Consider the following 9,441-nt stretch of genomic DNA (forward strand, 5'->3'; position numbering starts at 1 on the left):
ATAGACCCTACCGCCTTCTAACATGATTTACTTCTTTACTATATATAATTTTATTATCTGCCACACTGTAAGTTATAAACCCCACAATGACATCCTTTTTGTCAATGTTGTTCATTGTTGTATACTAAGTATGTGGAAGAGTGTCTGGTACATAGGGGAACAAAATAAATATTTGTTGAATTAATATTGCATTTTTCTGGTCTAAAAATAATGACATTTCAGGAATGAGTAAATATATAACCATAAACCTGAGCCTTTTATGAATCAAACATAATACATGTGAACCCATTCTAAATCCGCATATGCTAAGGAAGATTAGATCAAGTATCAAACATTCCAACTCCAAAACTAAAGTTAAAGATGTTATATCTATATTACTATATTACTCTTATTCACATCACAGTTCAACTACCAGTAGGTAAAAATTATTTTAGGATCTGGCCAATTTTTTTAATTTAAATCACATACATTGTTTCAAATATTTCTTGAAATTGATAACCATGAAAATAAATAACTGTAAACATGCCTTCTCCTGACCAAGAGTTATAGCAATGTTATTGCTCTAATAGACTTTAGCTCCATCTAAAGCAGATTGCCCATCTTATTCTGGGTCTGACTGATGTCATATGAACTCACCTGTCTTCACATTAAAGTGTCAATTGCTTCTTATATGCTTCTTATATATTTCCATATATACTGATAAAGTCTCTGTCTGAGTGAAAAGATGCTATCTTGAATGTCTGCAAAATTTGGAGGCAAGAGATACCAATCCTAATAATAATGGGACTATATCATATTCACCAAGTCAGACAACTTCTTTAAGAAAAATTAAGTATATATTACATACATGTTGCCACATTCCTTCATAAGGCCATGAATCAGTCTAGATGTGGTGTCAGCATTGTGTTAAATACAGAGTCTCTAGCAGCCTGTGTTAGTCATTGTCACTTGGGGTAAAATTTACTCAACATTTCTTATAAAGATGTCATTTTAGTCACTTATTGTATGTCAGAAACAAATCTAGTTTCTACTATATATTATTGCATTCATGGTTTCATCATAAAGGGGAAATGTTAGTCACATTTCCCAGAAAACAAAATTGAATTCTGGGTAATTCATTTTCTCAAGGTCATGAAGCCAGTAAAAGATAGGACTTAGCTTTGATTTCAGAGCTCTGAGATTCTGCTTCTTTTTTTACCTACTTCTTAACACTTTTCAGAATTAGAGAAATACATTGTTTTCCATCTTAATTGTTTTAAAATCAAAACCTAGGATTTCTTTTCATACCAACTGATTTACTTAGCTTGCACAGGCAATGACAGCAAAATCTACAGCTATTTTCCCATAAGATTGCAAATTAAGAGTCTGAAAGTCTAGGAGTAATGTTTATGTCAGAACTCTACTTATCAAGTTTTTTCATCCCCAAGGATGCAAAATCCTACATTGTGTGTATTATGTGTTAATCTTAGCAAAACACTGTAGTAAATATGACTTCATACTATTAGACATAGAAAATTTAGAATGTTATTGCCAGAGAAGGCATTAAAATAGATTACTGAAAATCTACTTGACTCAACACCAGGCCTTAAATACCCAACTAGCATACAGAATTGTCATACATTCATTACATGTTTAATCATATCAAGTCTTGTGAAAATCAAATAATTATTTTTACATTTATTTGCTTTAACAAGGCAATACAACTTCATGAAAAAACATTTTTGTATTTGATTTTAAGTATTCATTTTTATGTAAATATTATTCTTCATTGTAGATTATTGAAAATGCATTTGGCATAAGCCATTCATTCAAATATTTCATATTTGCCAAAGGTATATGATGCAATGTTGTTATCTCCACCAGCTATCATCTGACACTCTATACCTTCACATCTTTTGTTTTAACTCAAAAATTTTTATTAAATTTGTTTTATAGTTTGTTTATATGATGTCAAACAAGGTCATTCCAATCAAACTAAACCAACTTTATAGCACCCTGAGTTAAATGTACTTAGGTAATCATCTGAATTATTTTTCCTTTTAAACAGGTAACTTTGGTCTTGTATATACCCAATCAATAAATCATAATTTACAATTGAGAGGTTTGTTTGTTTAATCTTTAATAATTCTGGATGACGTTTTTGGTAATTTCATCAAGATTATTTGATTATAATTATATATTTATCTTTCTGAAATAAAGGACATATTGTATCTTATAGAATTTCTTTAGCAGTCTAAAAAGTCTTTGCCAAGATAAATGCGTTGACTTTTTAAAAACTTTTATGGTAATTCTTTATATTTTTGGATGGAACAAATAAAAATTTTAATTCTAATCATGCCATTGATTTATGTATTAGAAAGATAAATATTTGCTCTTGTAAGCCACTAGGGTTTGTCCACAATATCACTGAAGAAATTGCTGCTTAATGTGATGGGAAGGGATCTTGAACACAAAGTGGTCTGAGATGAAGGAATGATGGAAAGCAAGTAAACATTATTTAGCAAACATTAGATTATACCAATCAGGAATGAATTTTATAAAGCAATGATAGTGATAACTAATTTGCTTCACATGGAAGTAGAAGAGAATTCAAATTCTATTTAAGCCAAGACACAAAGGCTGGTTTGAAATTAATGGGAAACTTTGAATATTACTAAATTTAGATTCAAATCAGTTTACTCACAAACCAACAGACAGACAATATCATGATATGTACACTCATGAGAATGTATCTGAATAGACATGGACATGGCTGATCTTCCTGATAACTCCTTTGTTTATCTCATCATGGCCGAAGCTTGCTATCTATGCTGTCCACCTTGAGTTAAGGTAAAACAAACCAGAAGCACCCAGAATTATGTTTCTATCACCTCTTGAGTCACTGGAATGGGCATGTTAGAATCCAAGGACTTACATATCTAAAAGACAGTCCAAATGTTTTACACAATATTTTATACTAAGTCTTATAACATGTGAGAAGTTTGAGTACAAAAGGCCTCCTTGGAGCCTATTTCCAAATAAATCCCAATATTTGTGTGATAAGAAATTTAAGGCAACTGGTAATTAGTGAAATATATATATATATATACAGTATATATTTGTTCCATATTTTTAATTTGTATTTAAAATTGAGAATTTATCACTTAGATTTATTGTTTCTTATTTTCCAGTTTTGTCCCTTTTCTAGATTTGTCTTTATGTTCATTCTCTTACTACTTCTGTTCACTCGGACATCCTTCCAAAGTACAGATGATTTTCTTCTTACGTTGACTTCTAATTAATTTACATTTCTATATTAAAGCACTGACAGTAAATTACATGTATGACCATGCTCACTCTCAACCAAGACCTTATATCTGTAGACCCATTTCCCTACACTGTGGAAACTGGAAAAAACTGGACTTTCCTTCTAAGCTCTGCATTTGGCCAACACACTTTAAAATGATTCCATCCTCATTGTAAAATGATTAGATTCTGGTAAAAAAAAGTTATATACACGTGTATCAAAATTCTTAAGTTATGTCTTCATCATACATTGTATTGACTGTATAAATAGGCACACTAAAATTGAAACTGTATTTCTTACATATATTAACTACGTTAGAATATTTTAGAGTGTGAATTTGTGTCTCTTTTAGAGTATACATAGACACAAAACAGAATGATCATTTATCCTTTAAAAATCTAGAAGTCTTTATAATTTTTTCATTATTTTCTAACAGTAGTGTTGCAGATGAGAAATATTTTTAAAATTTGTGTTTTATTAGTATAGTTGATTATAAAACATTCTTTTTTAAAAATTGATGTTCAAAATTTCTCTAGGAAATAGGCCAGTAAATTTCACTATTTTATCATCTCACTAGACACTCTCAACACAGAATTTTGAACTTCAAATGATTTTTCAAGGTAGTGGCATGACATTTATAATGTTAACCATTCATATTTTAATATTATAATTACCTTTCCATCTCTCCTTTCTTTCTGCCTATGGAGTTTTTCTTACTTAACAACTGTTTTCCTTAGTATGTACTGTAATTCTTCATTTGCATTTTTGTTATTTCCTTCTTTTAAATCATGACTGTGAGTAGTTTTCTCAGTTGGTATTCTAGGAGTTTGAGTTTTATGTTCTCTCCTTGTTTCTTTCATCTCTAATTAAAAGTAAACATTAAAAAATCTTTTTATATCCACTAATTTTTCTTTTATTAGGCCACTTTGGTATTTTTATTAATACATGTTTAGATACATAATGAATACATGAATACATACATTGTGAGGAACAGGTACACATACATATCACCTCTTAATCTTCTACTTCCTCTTGCCCTCCTAACCTTCCCCTCTCCTTCCATTCTCAGATTTATTTCTTATCTTCAAAAAAATCTACCTTCCTGTTTCTTATCATCAATCTTTTATTTTGTCTCTTAAATTATTCATTCTTTGGGTTTCTCATATAGGAGAAACAATGTGAAATTTAACCTTCTGTGTCTGCTTTATTTCACATAGCATTACGGTCTCAGGATGTACCCATTTTCTACTATTTTTACTATTTTATTTCACTGTTTCAGTTCATAAGTCTTACCAGTCCTAGGTATTCATCTGGATCTTTATTCCTCAACTGAATGATGCTTGAATATGTATATCTTTAGCACAGATTAGACTCTTCAAAGTAGTGCCTTGTAATTTAAATGAAAAACACTGAGCTTTGTTTTGAATTAAGTACTTATTTATTCATTAATGCACCTAAGAAAATTACATTAAGGCATTAGGGCCAGTTCTATTTTGTCCTATTTTAGTATATGTGCTGATGAAGAAAGCACTATTTTATCCTAAACATACTCAGGGATGAGGAATCCTTTCCCAAACTCAAGTATCTAACCCAGTGCACTACTTTACATGAGCTGGTCCACTGGGGCTCCTTTCAGGGCCAAGCCAACAGCCCCAGCCAGCTGAGCTGTCATAGATAGCCAGGAATCCCCCAGTGTTTCCCTCAAGAGAGGCAAGAAGTTTCTCCTGTGGCTGGTCCTTGCCTACCACACAGCATCCCTAAGACAAAGCCTCACAGAGGAAATGAGAAGGAAATGGTGCTCTGCTGGCCTGTCTAGTATGAAAAGATAGGAATGCGGCTCTGGTTACGTATCACTGGGAGCACACCATTTGTTGGATTGTGATAATTAGTTCTGCCTGGATACTGAAATCTGAAGCTCTGAAATTTTGGTTAATGTCAAGAAAAGAAGAAACAAAACCAGGCAACATTTGCTACCAAGGCACTAGAACATTAGATGATGAAGAGCCAGAAATTATTCTGAAGAGAGAATGTGTGACTTTTATTAAATTTGTTTTCATTTTACAGATTATAGTGCCTTAATTTTTCATGTTACACACACTTAGAAAAATAATTTTTCTTTCACGTGTTTCAATATCCTATTTTAGGAAATAAAAAGTTCAATAGTATTTCATCGGTGATAAACTACAACAAATACAATTAGGTTGTACCAGCCTCTGCCTGCTGAGTAACTTCAGCCATCTTTCAAGCGGTGAGCAACTTATACCTGGTCTTCTTTTCCTTTTGGTGTTCACACAAAATAAAATACAAAACGTGTTTAATGAACGGCATTCTCAGATTTGCACAGTTATCATTTACCTTCATATATTCATATTCTTTATTAATTACTGTAAGAAAATTCATATGAGAAAATTGTGCAAAATAGTTTCTTTGTTGGTACAGGACAGATTCTAGCCTGAAGTACAAAAGATGTCCAATCACTCCTGAGCCTTTAGATGACTATTTGAAAACATAAATGTCGACAATATTAAAAGAAATCAACTTGTCATTTTTGAAATTCAGCACTAACATAAACATGGGTATCTTTCCAAAAGCTCTTGTTTTGTAAGAAGACAAAGCCTTTTAATTTGGACAGTTGTGAGCTTAAAACATCATTGTTTACATGAACATTGGCTGCACATTTATTCAGAATGGAGGTCTCTGGTCCTGATGCCAAGCACATGTATTCTGTCTTAATTTGTTTGGGAAAAGATACAATGGGCCATAGAGGGCTGACCACATGAGATACTGTATCATTTGAGCTGAGTATTGTTTTAAAGTGAAAGAAGAGACCAGAACACTTGAGCCAAGGCAGGCATGCGGTGTGGTCCCATGGGGATTATTAACTAAGAAGTCTTGCCTTACTAGTTTCGAGATCTTATACAATGTGTTATAAAATGAGCCATAATGCTTTATGGACATTAAATTAGGAAACTAAATCAAAGAACACAGTACCCACAGTGGAATAAAGTCATTTTTAAAATGTTTCCTCTTTCTTCCTGTTGTATGGTATTGAACAGAAGGAATGAGATCATCCAAAAGCTTACGTGAATCAATTTTACCTGGCTGAATATTGAGGCTCCTCTTGATGCAAGCTGATCACCCTCTTTACTCACAGTTGATCCTTTAATGCTACTTCCCAATAGTCTCCAAAATTGCTAAAATCTTAATTTTCCCACTTTGCTGTATTACCTCCTCCCTCAAAAGACATACAATCGTCCATACACAGGTGGTGGGCATGACACACGCCAAGCCCAAGACCCCAAAGAGCCCCATTTGTATCCTCAGAATCACAACACCTTCTGTGATGACAAAGTCTTCTCAAGAGCTGCTCAGAGATGATCTTGAGATGGAAGAACAAGTCCTTCCTTTTCGTTTCCTTCCCCCACAGTTTCCATGTACAGATTCCCTCACCAGTTTCTTTGCTCAAGTAGACAACAATAAATTTCCTGTAAAATTTCGGGTAAAGATTTACAAGCTAACCTGCCATTTACCAAATTTTTCCATGCCATTATCCGAAAGTCCTCAGCAAAATTTACAGGTACATTTCTTTATTTCTAACTACTCATCCTAGAGAGTTATGAGGCTCCCTCTGATTATCAAATGCAAGCTCATGGTAAATTAGAATTTAAGGGACCTTCAATGTGGCCAGATTGTAATGGGATGAGCCTGGCCTGTGGACCAATGTTAGTACAGTTTCTGCTTGACCTACTCAGTTCAATTACAATCACTGAGTCGCCTCACAACACAATAAGCCCTCACAAGGCCTTGGGTGAAGATTATAATCTGTGAGATAGTCATAGGCCTGGTGCCATAAGCTTGGCAGCAGTGGCCTCAACCAGCTTTGCCCTTCAAAGTTACTGTTGTCTTAGAACCTCCACTGGTGGTACTCAGCCTTTAACTAAATTTCTATTCTAAAAAATATTAATCCCCTGAGGCCATAATCGCTGCCTGCCAACACTCTAATTTATTCTCATATTTGAAATTTTGCTTATCTGTTTGAAACTTGGGACAAAATTCCTTAGATAGCATAGATTCTATGACCATGGACCAACATTGTAGTGCATTATTGGACAGTGTCTTTGGAGCACAGGCCTCTTCCTTGGAGGGAGAGGCTTGGCCTCACCATAGTAACGGCCCTGTCCCTAAGCCTTTTACCTGGCTGTGATATGCTTTTTCCTTCTCATCATCAATAACAAAGCTAAGAGTGAAATGTCAGTTTTTGTAAACTATGATATGTTCATTTTCATTTTTGCTCTATTAATATTCCAGACATACTAAAAGATGAATGAAAGATGAATGAATGATATCCTTGTCTGTTCTTACCATAGGAAGGTTATAGTCAATTTTTGTCTAAGAAACCCAGTGACAGCATCAAGATGACATGAATTTCTATTCTGTAGAATAAAAATTACTATATTCTCATATCTCAAAAGCTTAAGATTCAGATAAAAATACACTAAATGGTAACAGAACAGATAGCATAAAGATGAAGCCAAATACTTGAACAAACAATTATCTTTAAACTTGTGCCCTTTCTGGTGCCCTTTCAAGGTGATGCAATCTAGAAACTTTCCCCAGGGTATTACCAGATGAAAATCAAACTAGTCATGTTTTATGCAAGCAAATGAATTTAGGTTCTAAATGCAGTAGGCTGTGCCAGGCATACTGATTCCTTTCTACTTCTGACAAAAGCTTGGCTAAGAATCTGACTTTAGGAGTGAAGTGCTTTACTTATTTTTCAAGTTAGCCTAATAATAAGTGGCCTGAATCTTACTCAAACAGCTATAGAAGTCGATGCACAGCTCCATCTAAGAAAGGATAAAATGAGGAGTCATAAGCAGCAATATGTCTGATACAGATCCCCAATTTGAGTTTACGACTAGCAATAGGAGATACTATAATCTTGTAACTATAGTGATAACCTTGTGTTGCTATGGTGCTCTGCCTGTCTTCCCACTACTTGCCTAATTCTAATTTGCTAGAATTAGAGCACTTAAAAGTCTGTGTGAAAATAGCTCCTCCTATCTAAATATGTAAGTAATAAATTAAAGAATTTATACAAATTAAAAACCAAAAGAAAATTAACTGAAAATATAAGCTTTTTGTGTATTTGTTTAAGTATACTGATTCATTTTTCTCAATTTACACATTTAATGGTCAATCTGATTGGACACACGTGCAGGTACATATGATTTTACTTAATGATGATTTTGTGTTTTATCATCAAATGTTAATTTGAGGAATGTTAATTTCAAGTCTTCTGCATCATAATTATTTCAATTAGAAAGGATGGCTATATATTTATCCTTGCTATTAATCTTGATCAGGATTGCAAGTTGAATAAATCCAGGAATTTGTTCACTGAAATGCATTTCTTAATAATATGATTCATTGTCATGAAATAATCCTGGGAGAATGAAATGACTATCAAGAGAAGAGTTTTGAAAGCAGAGACTGATCAATATCCCTGAAAGCAGAGACATTCAACCAAATTTCTAATGGCAAAATTTGCCTTTGTGAATACATTATTTTTTGGTGATATTCAGACAGCCAGAGAGATGTTAGCTGATTATAGTGGGGACAAATAGCATTGACCATCATGTTCGGAGCTGCAAAGATGTTTTCAGGATGGATTTACTAAGGGTTATCTCAAAAGAATGATAAAAGACCAAAACTTGAAGAGAAATTCTTGTATTTTGCTAATATTTTCTCTTATTCTAACCACAACATGACTGGAAATCAGAATTACCAAAGGAATTCTTTATGCAACCTCACCCCTTACCTAGTGAATGAATTTTTCCCCCAGATTAGGGGCTCTTCAAACAGAGAGTGATGGCAATCTGGCTGATTAAGTAGCTCTGAACATCTTCACTTGTACACTCAGCTATTGGAACACTTCTCATATTGTTCATTCCACCATCAGATTTCTGCTCTAATCCCTAGAATTAGATTGAAATCTTTTTAATCCTCAATGAGCTAATCTTATTTATATACATGATCTTTTCCTTTTTTAGAAGTTATCAATATTACAATTTACTTATTTAAAAAATAAGTCTCTTATAGTTTCCACGAAGAGATCACAGTCTGTTTAATCCCAAATACTATGTTGTATTATA

The sequence above is a fragment of the Fukomys damarensis genome, unplaced genomic scaffold (assembly GCF_012274545.1).
Source record: "Fukomys damarensis isolate Sample0158 unplaced genomic scaffold, DMR_v1.0_HiC HiC_scaffold_2, whole genome shotgun sequence".
Classification (NCBI taxonomy): Eukaryota; Metazoa; Chordata; class Mammalia; order Rodentia; family Bathyergidae; genus Fukomys; species Fukomys damarensis.